This window comes from Protopterus annectens, chromosome 5.part1, assembly GCF_019279795.1.
Source record: "Protopterus annectens isolate FY-2018-M chromosome 5.part1, PAN1.0, whole genome shotgun sequence".
Lineage (NCBI taxonomy): Eukaryota > Metazoa > Chordata > Ceratodontiformes > Protopteridae > Protopterus > Protopterus annectens.
Genome location: NC_056736.1, coordinates 294,019,132 through 294,034,535, shown reverse-complemented (window position 1 = coordinate 294,034,535; position 15,404 = coordinate 294,019,132). Strand labels below are relative to the sequence as shown.

Below are 15,404 nucleotides of genomic sequence, written 5' to 3'. Positions count from 1 at the left end.
CTTGCCCAGTGTTAGTTGCACATGGATGGTCTCCGATACTGCAATGCCACTAACCTGGAGGTGTGGATATCCTTGATAAATATGGAAACTCCCCTCCTTTTGTGGTTCGGTCCGGGTTTTGGGGCCGAAAAGCATGATATGAGGTATAGCCTGGTAGTGCTGGGGTGCTCTCTGGAGCCTTAAACCAGGTTTCTGTCACTGCACAGATATCGATGTTCTCCATACTGAGGAGAGCTTCGAGTGCGTGCATCTTGAGGTTAAGACTTCTGGTGTTTAGCAGCATTACCCTTAGTTTCTTGTTCCTTGTGCTGTCTGTGGGGGTGGGTTTGACTTTTGAGCCTTGCCTAAAAAAGGCACTATGGGGGTGACAAGAGCCTTTGCCAATATCCGAAAGCCCAGTGGTGACAGGTGCAAGCCGTCCATAGCGAAGCAATGTGGCTTGTCGAGCATGTCATCCCAGGCTGACAGACACTGGATCCCCTTTGAATGACACCAAAATTTTAGCCAATTGTTAAAATCGATCATTTTGTCTTTGTACTGTGGCATCATTCTAGGTGAGGGTAAGATGCTGCTCAAGGTCAGGGTCATACCAGCCTGGGCTACATGATCAGAGAGCTCCTCTGTGTCTCTTTTCATGTAGTCCAGGGAGGTACGTCTCAGGTCATTCACACCAGCATGTACAATGACTGAGTCATATTTGTATTTGCTTTGGAGTGACCTGAGTGCTTGCGTTATGTGTCGGATCCTAGCACCGACAGGCAGCTCACTGTGACCTTCTCTTTATTCAGCCTGGTGAGCGGACGTCAGTGTGTCTGACAATAGAGTCACCTATAACAAGAGTATCAGGTGTGTTATTCAGCCTTAAGGGCTGTGGCTGCTTGGCACACTGACTTTGTGGGTTATGTGTTGTGTGTGTTTTGTTTTGAGGTAGCGTTTGCTTGGATGTCTGCTTTGGAGGTCTCTGTTGCTTAGGTAGATTTTTATTTAGAGCATCCGAGTATGTTTTTGTGTATATATGTGTTTGGTTCGCTGATGTGGTGGGACTATGTGATACTGGAATTGTGTTGTGTGAGGTTACCTTCTCCTCCTGACTGGTTACACCAGTTTTGAGATGAGAGAGCTCAGCCTCCAGTTTGGCTATATAGTTGCATCTCTCACATATATTTGAACCTGTTTGGAGGAGCTGCAGGTGTCGGTTTAGGTACATCCTAAAAGGGGCATTGTATTCTATTATGGGCCTAATTAGGGCTGCATAAAAGGGCACTGTGACCTCCTTTGATCTAGATGTGAATCCTTTCATGATAAGGTGGGCTATGTAGGAGGTTTTTCTAACCACTTTGGCAATGTGGTTGTCAAAGGAGAGATTACTATCAACTTGGGTCCCCAGATCCCTGATTACTTCATCCATGCTTAATGAGTTTCCTCCTATGTGATAATTTGTGGGTACTTTGTTTTTGCCAAAGGGTATGACTATACACTTTTTTGCATTAAGCTTTAGTCCGTGGCTCTGGCACCAGTTATTCGTCTCTGTGAGACCTTTTTGAGGGATGCTCGTGTCAGCTGGAGAGTCTATTATGGCTCCCAGTTTGCAGTCATCTGCAAACTTGGTTAGCCACAGTCCTTCCGTGTTAGCCTGTACCTCGGAGAAATATATACCAAACAAGAGAGGTCCCAGGACTGAGCCCTGTGGGACACCACTTGTGACCGGTTTTGAGTCAGACATGGCTCCAGCAATTCGGACTCTGTGGGTTCTGTTTTTGAGCCAGTTTGCAACCCATCTTGTGACATAGGGGTTTATATTTAGGCTGGATAGCTTATCTATGATGCCCGAGTGGGGTATTGTGTCAAATGCCTTAGCGAGGTCCAGATAGGCTGTGTGGACTACCTTCCCTTCATCTATGGCCTTGGTGACTGATTCAAAGAAGTCGACCAGGTTCAAGAGGCAGGATCTGCCCTTTACAAAGCCCAATTGGATAGGATCCAGTGTCTGTAGGTCCCCAGTGTCATTGTTTATGAGTTCCATGATGATCCTCTCCATAGCCTTGCAGACTAGACTAGTCAGGCTTATGGGGGCGGTAGTTTCCAGGGTCCGTTGAGGCACCACCTTTGTGGAGAGGGACCACTGTTGCTGTACGCCATTCATTGGGTACATATCCTGTAGTAAGGCTGAGATTATACAGCATTTTTACATGAGGATTTAATTCTTCTTGGAGTTCATGTAGTACGCAGCCCGGGACACCGTCCGGTCCCATTGACGCAGTGTTTTTTGCTTTGGAGAGGGCGGCTTTCACCTGAGCATCTGAGATGCTAGGGGGGCTACACTCTGCTGGGATAGATATTTGCTCTTTTGGGGGGGGGAGGGGGGGAGAAGTTTGCACTAAATCTGTCTGCCAGGATGTTGGCAATGTCTGTGGGTTCCGTGAATTTTTTGTCATTTAGAATTAACTCTGAGCATATCTGGGAGTTGCACCCCAGGTTCCTAACATAGCTGAAAAAAGCCTTGTGATTATCCTTAGTGTCTTGTGCAATTTATTTCTCAAAGCTTGCCTTTGAGGATTTTATGAGGGATCGTAATTTTTTTGTTAGTACTGATCAGAGATGCCTTCCCTTTTAGGGATTTTGCTCTATCATGTAGTAGCTTCCTTCTTCTGTTGTATAGCTTGTTTATGGCTGGGGTCCACCAGGCTGGACGCCTGCCTTTGGATGATTGGGCCTTGGTTTTGTTTGGGATAGCATGATCCATGCATTCCTGGAGGTGTCCATAGAATGCGTTTATATAGGATTCAGCTGTTTGGGCCGTAGTTTCCCTTGGCCCGGGGGCCTTGAAGGATTCCACCTCTGTTTTGAGAAGTGTAAAGTTCGCTTTTGAGAAGTTTTTTACTGTGGTTTTCTGGGCTGGGGGTGGGGAGAGGTTTTGGATGTCTAGTGAGATTAATTTATGGTCTGATCTTACCAATGGGGGGTTTACTTCTGGTATGGAGCACAGAGTCCCCATGTTGGTGATGATCAGGTCGAGTATGTTATCCCCTCTTGTGGGGGTGGTGACTAGTTGTTCCATGGCGTTTGAGTTTATAAATTCCAGGAACCTTTGGGCTAGGGTGTTGGGGCTTGAGTAATGCTCCCAGTCTATGTTTGGGTAGTTGAAATCACCCAGTATGATGGTGTTTGGAGAGATCTTCATGTTCTCCAATGTTTTCAGAAAAGCCGAGTGGGCTTCCTGATTTTGAGAGGGTGGTCTGTAGCATGCTATAAACTGAAACGCAGTTTTGCCCACTGTTAGTTGCACATGGATGGTCTCCGATGCTTCGTGCAAGGCCGCTAACCTGGAGGTGTGAGTATCCTTGTTAAAAATGGATACTCCCCCTCCTTTTGTGGTTCGGTCCAAGTTTTGGGGCCGAAATGCATGGTATGAGGTATAACCTGGTAGTGCTGGGGTGCTCTCTGGAGCCTTGAACCAGGTTTCTGTCACTGCACATATGTCGATGTTCTCCATGCTGAGGAGAGCTTCGAGTGCATGCATCTTGAGGTTTAGACTTCTGGCGTTTAGCAGCATTACCCTTAGTTTTTTGTTCATTGTGCTGTTTATGGAGGTGAGTTTGTCTTTTGGGCCTTGCCTAAAAAAGGCATTATGGGGGTGCAAGAGCCTTTGCCAATGTCCGAGAACCCAGGGGTGACAGGTGCAAGCCATCCCTAGCGAAGCAACGTGGCTTGTCGAGCATGTCATCCCAGGTTGACAGACACTGGATCCCCTTTGAATGACACCAAAATTTTAGCCAATTGTTAAAATCAATCGTTTTGTCTTTGTACTGCGGCATCATTCTAGGTGAGGGTAGTATGCTACTAAAGGTCAGGGTCATACCAGCCTGGGCTACTTGATCAGAGAGCTCCTCTATGTCTCTTTTCATGTAGTCGAGGGAGGTACGTCTCAGGTCATTCACACCAGCATGTACTATAACTGAGTCATATTTGTACTTATTTTGGAGTGACCTGAGTGCTTGCGTTATGTGACGGATCCTATCGCCCGACAGGCAGCTCACTGCGACCTTCTCTTTGTTCAGCCTGGTGAGCGGGACATCAGTGTGTCTGACTATAGAATCACCTATTACGATTGTATACATTTCTGCCACTGAACTTGATCCAGCAGGAATTATCTGTAATCCTGATCATTTCAAGGTAGAGTTGCTTCCAGGAGCTTTCCTGACAATGGAATCTACTCTTCCAGTCCTCATTCGTGTTTCACCTTGGTTTACAGTCCTTTAGTCTGCATGGCTAGTTTCTGGACTTGAATTAAGAAATCATAGGCTCATGATTTTTCATTTGGGTTTGAAAGCACTATGAAAACCTTTCGGCAAGCAAACTTGTTCCATGAAGACTTCAAAGTCAGTGTTCTTGCCATTAATGTGATGTCCCTATCTGATACTAGATTAATAAAATAACACAAGGCAAACTGTATCATATTACTTCAGCCATGGAGTCTAGGCTATGATAAGTCAGGCTGAATAAATCAGAAGAAATATATTATTAATCATGCATAGATTAACATTAATAACAAATCAAATTCAGTAACCAGACATAATGTTTTATTGATTTTGCAAACAAGAAGGGAAGCATGCTCAGTGTGTGTTTAACAACTAGTTTTAGTGTATCAAGTGTATGCAAGCAATTTGTCAGATAAGTACTGCTTCAGAATTAATAGGAATCTTTTCTGTGTAAGTAACTATCTTATGGAAATGGGCTGCTGAGTTATAAATTACTGAGAGATAGTAATGTCTTTCGGCTTTTCCCGGTTAGGGGTCGCTACAGCGGAACTCCGGTCTGCTAATGATTGGCAGTGGATTTGTACGGTGCCAAGTTGCCAGCCCGACGCCCAGCCTTCAAAGAAGGCACACCCATTCATGCACGCATCTACCTGCTTGTCTTTAAACGTCACTCGGCCGTGGGGAGGACATGCAGACTCCACACAGAAGGTGCTCCAACCGAGAATCGAATGGGAGAACCTCTTGCTGTGAGACGACAACGCTAACCGCTGCACCACCGCGGCCTAACACTTAGTGAAAAATGTGGACTTGGCTGAACATAATAAATTCTGAATATGTGGGCTGGGTGGGCATTGGCCATTGTGTAGTTATCTGCAAATTAAGGTGCTTAGCAGTGGATTAGCCAAAAAACACCTTAGTAAAGACAAGTTAAAATAGTGACCCTTTCTTGTGGGGACTCCTTCAGCAATTCTTGCTCTTTTCGCTGCAGCTTGCATTTTTTGTATATTTTCAGGGATATCCTGACAGCAAGAGTTTTTATGGTTCATTTCATGAATGGGGTGCCTTTTATGTGGAGTCTGCATGATTTCCCAGTGTACTCATGGGTTTTCTCTGGGCACTCTGGTTTCTTCCCACAATCCAAAGACATGCAGTAGGTGGATTGGACAGACTAAATTGGCCTTAGGTGTGAGTGCATGCATGTGGTATGGAAGAACAACTGCAGCAGGGCTAGTCACATGGCAGTGTGAACATCATCATCATCAGCTCCCTTTTCCCATTTTTTTTACATGGGGTCGGGGTATCATGTTAACTGTCGCCAACTCTCTCGATTCAGTACCACACTCCTGCCTTCTTCAACACTTATGCCTGACTGTTGCAGAGCTTCTTTCACATAATCCAGCCACCTCTTTGCTGATTCTTCATGTTTGTCCCAAGTCTTCCTCACCAGATTGTCTTCTGCTTTTCTGCATGTGTCCAAACCACCGTAATCTGTTCTCTTATCTTTTCTGCAGTTCGAACTACTTTGACTTCTGCTCTTATGTCCTCATTTCTTCGTCTGTCCCACAGTGTGCATCCTGCCTCCTTTCTCGGGTACTTCATTTCCATCACTTGTAGCTTCTTCAGCTGTTCTGCCTTTACTGCCCAGGTTTCTGTACTGTACAGTAGTACTGGTTGCACCACTGTCTTGTCCTTCTTACTTTCAGCTTCTTTGGCATTCTTCTGTCATAGCTTACACCTGATACTCTATGCCAGTTGGCTGCAGCCCCGTTGATTCTAGCTTTGACCTCTACATTCAGACGTCCCTTCTCCTCAACCACCTTTCCCAGAAACTTGAAGCTGTTTACCTGTTCCACCGTCTTCCCTTCTATCTCTATTTTCAGCTTCCCCAATTTGCTGCCATTACTACCGTCTTATCTCTGCTTAGTTTCATCCCGTGTGCCTTCAGTTTTGCATTCCATTCTCATATCCTTTGCTTAAGTTCTAGCTCAGACTCAGCCTGCAATGCCACATCATCTGCATACAGCAACCTTGTTGATCTGTCCCTTCCGACCTGTTTGGTAATGTAGTCCATCAGTATGAACTGCAGTGGGCTCAGAGCTGAACCCTGGTGTACACCCACTCCCACTGTGAACCCCTCTGTGAGGCTGAACACTGTACGTACTTGAGTCATTGTATCCTTGTACATAGCCTGCACTAATTCTACCAATGTTTCTGGGACTTCAAACCACCACAGTACTGCCCATATCAGCTTTCTTGAGACATTGTCATATGCTTTCTCCAAGTCCCGGAATGCCTAGTTGGAATCTCTCCTCATGTCTAGCTTCTTCTCAAGTATCTGTCTTACTGCAAACATCAGGTCTATTGTGCTGCATCCTGATCTGGATCCAAACTGCTCATTTCCCATCTTACTTTCTACTGCTCTGCGTATCCTTTTATCAGTCACCCTCTCCAGAACTTTCATGCAATGTGATAGGAGTTTGATAACTCTGTACTGCCCACAGTTGTTGATGTCCCCTTTGTTCCTTTATACTGGCATGAGTATGCTTATTCTCCAGTCATTTGGGATATGCCTTTCTCTTCACACTATTAGTATTCTTAGGAGCCAGTTCTCCCCTATCTCACCCAGAATCTTTATCATATCTGCTGTGACCTCATCTGAGCCTGTTGCTTTCCCTGACTTCATTTTCCTTAGTGCTGTTCTTACTTCTAGGGTGGGATTCTCTTCTTCTCTCATCGTAGGCTGTTTCTGGGGCAGTACAGTTTCTTTGGGGTTTTCTTCATTCATCTCTCTTTGATGTCCTGTGGACTGGTGAGCAGTTTGTTGCTGGCATCCCTTATGAAGAGTGTCTCACTATCTTCTCCTTTATCTTTCTCTCTTTGCCTTGCAACCTGATTTAGTTTCTTTGTGCCACTTACTGAGTCACTTTCCAGAAGTTGCTAGAGTGCCTCCGATGCCCTATTCTTTGATATTGCAACTTTTCTTAGCTTCTTTGTTAGCCAACCAATAGTCCTTCCTAGCCTGGTTAGTCTTTTCTGTCTCCCACTTCTTCCTGCACTCCTTCTTTCTTTTGATGACTTCCTGGACATCTGCATTCCACCACCAGCTTCCCTTATATATCTTATTTCCATACCTGGCTCAGCCACATATCTTTTCTGTAGTCCTAACACATGCTGTTTTTAAGCACTGCCATTTATGTTCAACTCCACATATTTCCTCCTCTTCTTAGGGTGCTAGAGCCCTGAGTAATTCCTTGAACTGTTGTACTTTCTCTGCAGTCAACTTCTAGGTCTTCAGCCTGGTCTCTGTTGACCTTAGAGCCTTTTCTGACCACTGCTTGCAGCTGATTGTGGCAACTAGTGGTTTATGCTGTGGGCTGACTGTCTCACTGGGGATGGCTTTTCAATCATGGATTCTACCCCAGTGCCTTTTCCTTACTGGGAGGAAGTCTACCTGAGTTGCATGTTGGCTACTGTTGTATGTGATCTTGTGACTGTCTCTTTCTGAACCATGTGTTGGCTACTATCAAGCCATTTGCCAGACAGAAGTCTAGAATGGCTTCTCCCCCTTTGTTCCTGTTACCCCACCCATGTAGTCCCAAGCAGTCCTCATATCCTGTTCTTTCTGTCTCGATATGTGCGTTCAAGTCACCCATTATCAACACCAATTTATGTTGTCCTGCTTTATCTAGTAGGTCCTGCAACTGCTGTCTGAATGCACTGTTTTCCTCACCATCACAACCCTGCTGTGGGACATAGGCTGACAGTATGAATACTGCCCTATCATTACACTGGAGTCTGATTGCCATACGTCTGTCATTAATTGTGATGATATCCCTCACTGCCTTCTGAAACCGCTCTCTCACCACAGTTCCTACACCATTTCAAGCCTGTTCCACTCTTGAATAGTAGAGTCTGGATCCCAAGCCAAATGGCTTTGCTGCACTGCCCTTCCATCTCGTGTCTTGGGTACGTAGGATGTCCAGCCTCCTCCGTATCATCATGTCATCCACTTCCAAGCTGCATCCTGTCAGTGAACCTACATTAAGTGTAGCAATTCTCAGTTTGTTTGGCAGTTTGGTTGTTTTTACGTCCAGATTTGCTCAACAGAGCTATCCCAGGTAACCCAGGCTGGGCAACTAGACATCAGCCGGCCAGTAGCTTATTGACCCAGGGCTGCTGGGCTTTATGGCGGGCACACACTGGCAAATAGGGGCACATATACCCCTCCCAAGGGTCCCTGGCGTAGGTCAGAGTAGACCGAATCCTCAATCCACTTATCAACTGTAACTACCCATGCCCATTTTGGTGACATTAGTGAACATGACCAAATCACCTAGAGCCATATTTTACACCGTCGAGCGGCTAGCACTGCCACGATGCGCAGTTTGTGACTTGTGCTCTCCTGTCTTGAGGATACTGCGCACCACAGTAGATGCCTAAAGCGATTGGTCTTTACAATTCTTCCCCCTATAGGGCATCATGTGGAGTCTGTGCTGCTGCCTACAGCTCCATTTATTTGTGAGTTTGAGATGGAAACACTCAGCATTTTTTCGAACATGAGAGAAACCCCACAGAGACACAGGGAGAATGTGCAAACTCCAAACAGGCACTGGTCGGAGGTCAGGATCGACCCTTGTACCTTGTGCATGGGAGGCAAAGACCTTAACCATTATGTCACCTGGTCTGAAGTTTTTCCTGAAGTGTGCAGTGTGAACATTGGCTCTAAATGATGTTCACTGTTGATGTAAAGCCCTAGCCCCATGTGCAAAAATGGGAGAAAGGGGGTTATGGATGGATATGATAAGAGTGGACAGTTAAAACTGTAGGTTGGTTGCAAGGGACATTTTTTTCAAGTATAGCCTTTGATTTCTTTGCCAGAAGGGGGGGGGGGTTAAGGTGGATGTGGAGAGACCAAAAGCTTTGTCAAAAGTTTTCTCCACATTTTCCACAGATACAAAGAAAAGAGTTGAATCACAGCTTTAAGTGATTACAGTATTCATGTGTTTTAGTGGTAGTTCTTAGTAATGATGTTATCTCTAGGGTTGGATGTATTTTAGCCAGGTGCTATGAAGTTGTACATAGCATTGTTGTTGTCACTGTAAAACTTACTGATAATCCTTTTTGTCAGATAAAGTGGTAGACTAAAGGATAGGTCTTTTTCAAAAGTGGTTTTAATGTGTTCTGCATACTAACATGAGTATAATATGGGTACCTGCTGAATGTTTGAGGACAGTAATTGCAGTCATTGGAACTACAAAAAAGTATGAATAATGGAATATGTCCTAATTCCAAGAGTGTGATGTTTCAGACTATTCCCACTATTCTGAGGTGTTAAGCCATTTATTAAACAAAAAGAAAAGAACACGCAAAGCCTTCAGACTTTTTACACCCCAACACAAGAAGGCTAATGTCAAGTCCATCCAAGAAGAGCTCAGTAAAACAATCAAAAGAAGCAAATTCTATCTGAGGTAAAAGTTGTCATCAAGACAAGCTAAGGCCTTTCATAGCCACATACAAAAAAAAAATGAAGGGAAGCAAATAATGTAGTGCACTAGAACAAAATAAAGTCACCCTAAAAGAACCAGGTGATAAAATGTAGCATACAGATTTGAAGCAAATTTCAGACCACAAGGAGGAGCTCCATCCACTCTTTTTTCCTGCAGTATAATTCCACCTATACTTACATTTGAAAGGGTCACCTCTGAAACACCAGTTTCACACTACCAGAAACAAGATACCAGAAAGCTGTGTCCCTTATATCTGGAACCAAGCTGCCGTGATGCCAGTCCACAAGGGGGGCCTTCTACAAACCAGGCAGCCTCATGAATATATTGTGCAAGGTAATGGAGAGAATCATTATGAAACTTACTTCTGTGTGGAGTCTGCATGTCCTCCCCGCAGTCGAGTGGCATTCGAAAGACATGCGTGAATGGGCGTGCCTTTGTTGAAGGTTGGGCGTCGGGCTGGCACATCGGCACCATAAAAACTGACTGCCAATCATTAGCAGACCGGAGTTCCGCTTGGCGACCCCTAACTGGGAAAAGCCGAAAGAAAACAAAAACAAAACTGAAGAGCAGGACATCTCCTCCTGTATGACCCAGCCTAGTGTGGTTTTATCAAATGTTGATCTTGGATGCTTAATGTTAATTTTTTTTGTTTCTGAGAGCATGACTGCCATGTTTTGAAGAAGGTTTTCTATACATACAGCTTATGTTTATCTGGCTAATACTGTACCCCAAGATGAAATCATACATAACTTCAGGGATCCGGGGGTAAATTATGCTATAAATTAGGTCCATGATTGGCTACATGGTCAAACACAACAGGTAACAATAGGAGGACTGCTATCCTCAGCACCTTCCTGTTACCAGTCACCAGTGGAGTCCCACGAAGTGTTTGTCCTGGGGCCACCTCAGTGTCAAAATATGTAACATTCTGATGTTTGGTAACCTGCCTTCCCCACCACACCACCATGTTTAAACTCTGGTGGTGGGGTAACAAAAAAAAGAAGAAAAAAATGGGTAAAAGACATTGGAGTTCTTGCAATTAATAGCCTTTCATTTTATACCTATGTAGCTGCCACCATCAGCAAAACTGTATACGGAGTTCCCACTTGTTCCTCTGTGGGGTCGATAGCTGTGTCAGAGAAGTAATTGTACCCCTTAATACAATTCTTGTCCCAGTTATAGAAAACTGTGCTGTTATATCACCTACTCACACTCTATCTGCTGCAAATGAAGAAAAGTAGAAACCTTCCTCACAAAGAGAATCAACGGGCTTCAGTCCACATGTAGCAGGTAAGAATAGGAGGACTCCTATCCCCAGTGCCATGATGCCATCCCCTGTCACCAGTGTAGTCCCTCAAGGCTTTGTCCTGGGGCCACACCTTTTTGGGTTATCCTTCTCAGATTTCAGAACTTGACTCCATTATCTGGTTCATCAAATGTGTAGATGACTGCAGACTTGGGAACATTTTATGTAGCTCATTTTAAAGTGAAAGACTACAGCAACTCTCTTTTTCTATTATGTGTATCTTATTGTCTTCTTAAATGAGACCTATACATGACATACAGATCTTTAAAAGACTCCTTACTGTTTGAAACTCTTTATCAGAAACCCCACTTTTGACCTGAACACAAGGACACTTGGCCTCAGTAAAAAAATGAATTCCAACCATACAGTGAAATGTGACGACGTCATAACTCGGACAGAACAAACTCTCCCATTACATTAAACTGCCCCCCAGAGTTCATATCTTCAGGAGGGAACTGTGTAATTTAATGGGTGTCGACAAGTTTCAGCAGGGGTGTCCAGGACAATCAGCTGCATCTGTTTCAGAACTAGAGGCCCTGCTGGCTATAGAATTTTCTTTAAATTCCAGAAGGATAGAGCTTTTGTTGTGTACTTTAATAGGTCACTTGTAAACAGGTGCACACTGTTAATATTCCACAGGGTGTGTCTCAACAATGCTAGAATACATCAGTATAGTTTGTAAAACAGCAACAAAAAAAACCTTTTTTTTTTTTACACAAAAGTAGCAGCATAGGGTAACTGTTAAGTAGTTGCTCAAATAGTTCAATAGAGCTGTGGAATTATAGGAGGCAGTGATGGCATATTTAGTTCTGAGTAGGAAGTGGTATTAGACGAATTAGGTAGGATGGGAACAGGAGCACTTCCATTGTGAAGTAAGGTGTGAGTGCAGCAGGGTTTTAAATAAGGAGAGACTGCTGATGATGCGGATAGGAGATGCTAGAGAATTCCAGAGGCATGCAAGAGAGAAGGACATTAGGTGATTCCCAGCTGGACATGTGGGTTTGTGCAGTTTAATTAGTTTTTGGGAATTAGATCTTAGAAGTCGTTCGGGTTCATATATTTCAAAGGCTAGGGAGGGACAAAGAGAGGGGCTGTAAATGAGGTTTGTGTGCTTGGATGAGTTGGGTTTAAGTGAGGAGGTTAGGTAGCTCAAGCCAGTTTAGTTGGTGAAGAGAATTACAATGGTGATAAATGGCTCTGTGACTTGCTGCAAATTTTGATATCTTGTTATAGCAAGAATAGAGTTTTGTTTTGAGGGAGGATTACAGGTTGGTGAGGATAGATGCACCATATAGGAGGGATGGGATGAGATAAGTATTGGCTAGTATGAGCCTAGTGGCAGGAGAGATATAACGATTATGGCAGTATAGCATATCAAGTTTTTTGTGGGTTTTTTGATATTTACTTGTAAATGTTTGTCTAATTTTAGTTGATCATCTATGAGTACTCCTAGTAGTTTAGTGTCAGAGACTATTTCTAGGGGAGTATTATTTTTGCTGGTGATTATAAATGATTGTTTATCTAGGGAGGATGTTTTGGAGGCAGTGAATAACGGAAGTTTAGTTTTGGTTGCATTAAGAGCCAGATGGTTGTCTAGCATCCACTGCTCAGGAAAGGAGAAGGCAGTTTGGGTAAGCTTATTTAGAGTGGGAATTGAAGGGGAGGAGTAGATAATGGTAGAATCGTTGGCATATTCGATGAAGCTGGAGTTTGGAATGGCTTGGTAGAAGTCGTTAATGAATGTGTTGAATAGTAGGGGGCCTAAAATGGAACCTTGGGGACACCTGTGGGAGTATTAAGGAAGGGTGAAGTGGCTTTATTCTATTTGACTGCTTTCTGTATGGTTGTGAAGTAGCTGGAAAACCACTTGGTACAGGAAAGGGATAGGTTTAGTTTGGAGAGTTTATTAAGAAGCAGGTTGTGAGGAATAGTGTCAAAGGCCTTGGAGAGGTCGAGGGGAAGGGTGGACACGAAATGACCAAAATCACGGGCTTTGTTAATTGTTTCAATGAAGGAGAGGAGAGTAGTGGAGGTATTATGATCGGGTTTGAATCCATGGTGTGTTGGGGTAAGAAGCTGGTTGTTGATGAGATAGGGTAAGAGTTGTTGGTGGATACATTTTTCAAGAAGCTTAGAAATAGGGGATAAAATAGTAATAGAGCGGAAGTTTGGAATGTCATTATTATTACCTCCTTTATATAGAGGAATAATAAAGGCTTTCTTCCAGAGCTGGGGGACCTGGCTTTCTGAGATAGACCGATTAATTTGTATGCTGATAGGGAGAGCAATGGCTTCTGCGGCTACTTTTAGGAAGTAGGAGGGAATTTCGTCAGGGGCACTGGAACCAGGTTTTAATTTTAGTAGAAGTTTTTTTATGGTGGATATAGAGATGGGATTGATAGAGGAAAGGTGGAGGTTGGGGGCAAGGGATGCTAGGAGAGAAAGGGATGGGTGCACGCTTAGGAGGGGTTGGTGAATGATGATGTTAGCTTGCTTATGGACTCTGTGAAGAAAGAATTAAGTTGGGTGGCTAAGTCCATGTCAGAGGCATCTGGGTTGGGGCAAGGGTTTTCTCTTTTCCTGGGTTGAGGAGAGATGAGATTCCTTTCCAAAACAGTTTGGGATTGGTGTTGAGGTTGGTTTGGAGAGTGGAGAAATAGGCTTTGTGGTCTGAAGTAATAAGTTTTTTGACTTTATTTCATAGTGTTTTATATTAGTTTAGGGTGATAGTGGTTTTATTTTTATGGTAACGTGTCCAGGCTTTGTCACGGAGTCGCATGTTAGCAAAAGCGTTTTTGGTGGAGTGAGCCCGCAGTGTGAACGGAGCAGGTAGAGCCAAGGGAAGGAAGAATCAAAGGTCAAAAACAAAAAAGTGGAGTGGAAAGTAAGTGGGGGAGTATATCATTTAACATCGTGCAGAACTACGTAGCTGTAAAAAGTTACTTAGCTATGTGATGCTTTTGGGCCTCCACTGAATTTTTTCCCTGCTGGGTTGCATGTTTATCAAAATAATAAGGAAGAAAGATTGTCATACTTTGTGCTTCACTATCACTTTAAATACAGAGCTAAACCGATTAAAGCTAAGGATTCTGGGCTTTAGGAGGAAAGATTTGGCAAACTAGTACAAGACTTTATAAAAGCCCCAGTAGTGTTATGAAAGAGCAGTGAGCATATAGTAAAATTCGCCTCAGTGAAACAGGTCTATGTTTAATAGAAGTATGCAAATCTAGGTGAGAAAAAATGTGGTTTACAAACAAGGTGGCTTAGAAGTTGAGTGAAAAGCGCATTTAAGAAATGTAAGGAAACAGGAGGGTAATCAGAGAAGTATATTAATTAAAAGTGAAGAAAAAAACAGGAAGTGGAATTGAAAGAGCACAGGGGAATGCAGAGGAAAAGACAGCAAGTGTAGATATAAAATACTTTATAAACAAATAATGGAGGAAAGAAAGCAGATGTGCACCTAGCTATTCTGGAATCTTGTGCTGTTCCTCAGTCTGGTGTCCCCCTCAACATTAAGTTGAGGATCAAGTACAAAAAACAAGTTCTCTCATACTTAAGGATAAAAAAAAGTCTTTCTCCTGTGTTCCTTTGGGAAAACCGTTGCAAAGTGCATACTACAGTTAAGTAGTTGTGATCACAAATGCCGTATTCATTTCTGAATGCTGATACTGCACTACGAGAGTGTCATGTACTGATCACACCCCCAACACCAACACCAGAGGAAGCTGCTCCCTTCACCTCATCCTAGCTGTGTTTCTGAAAGAGTAAATGAAAGACAGTGAAACTAAGTGGTTTGGGGGTCAGCGATGAAAAAAATGTAGTAGAAAGTAGAGACACTTAATAAATACTTTTGCTTAGCATTCATAAAGGAATAATAGAAATGATATTTACAATGACAATTCACTTGAAGTGGCTAGGATAAAAAGGTTGATCTACTCTTTTGACAGAAGTAAAGTTCCTGAAAAAAAGATTAATCGTTCAGAAAACACTGGGGCCTAGTGGGATTTTTTATATAACATTTTGGTCCCCTAACTCACCACCCAAAGACTATAAAGCCCTCTTGACATATCAGCCAGTTTCTTTTTCTCTTCTGACTCCCAGTGTCCTAGGGCATGGCTTATGGAAGGCGAGAGCCAGAAATCATGGCTGTTATCCATTGGGGTTATGAGTTTGTTTTTGTATGCCTTTAACATCATCAGCACACACTGAAAAGCAATGTACAGTGCTTGTTGCACTGGGCCTTTTGCAAGTACATTCTTTTGTAAACTTCGAATCTAGAGTCCATGTACATCTTGGCAGACTCCCTTCCCCGTATCCCTTGTGTAAGAGCCA

General features: G+C 43.6%; 1 protein-coding gene across 20 annotated transcripts in view; it reads left to right on the top strand.

The window, feature by feature from the left end:
- MBNL2 (muscleblind like splicing regulator 2) overlaps positions 1–15,404 on the top strand; it is a 1,807,613-nt gene that overhangs the window by 1,168,182 nt on the left and 624,027 nt on the right. The gene's annotated exons all lie outside the window — the stretch shown is intronic.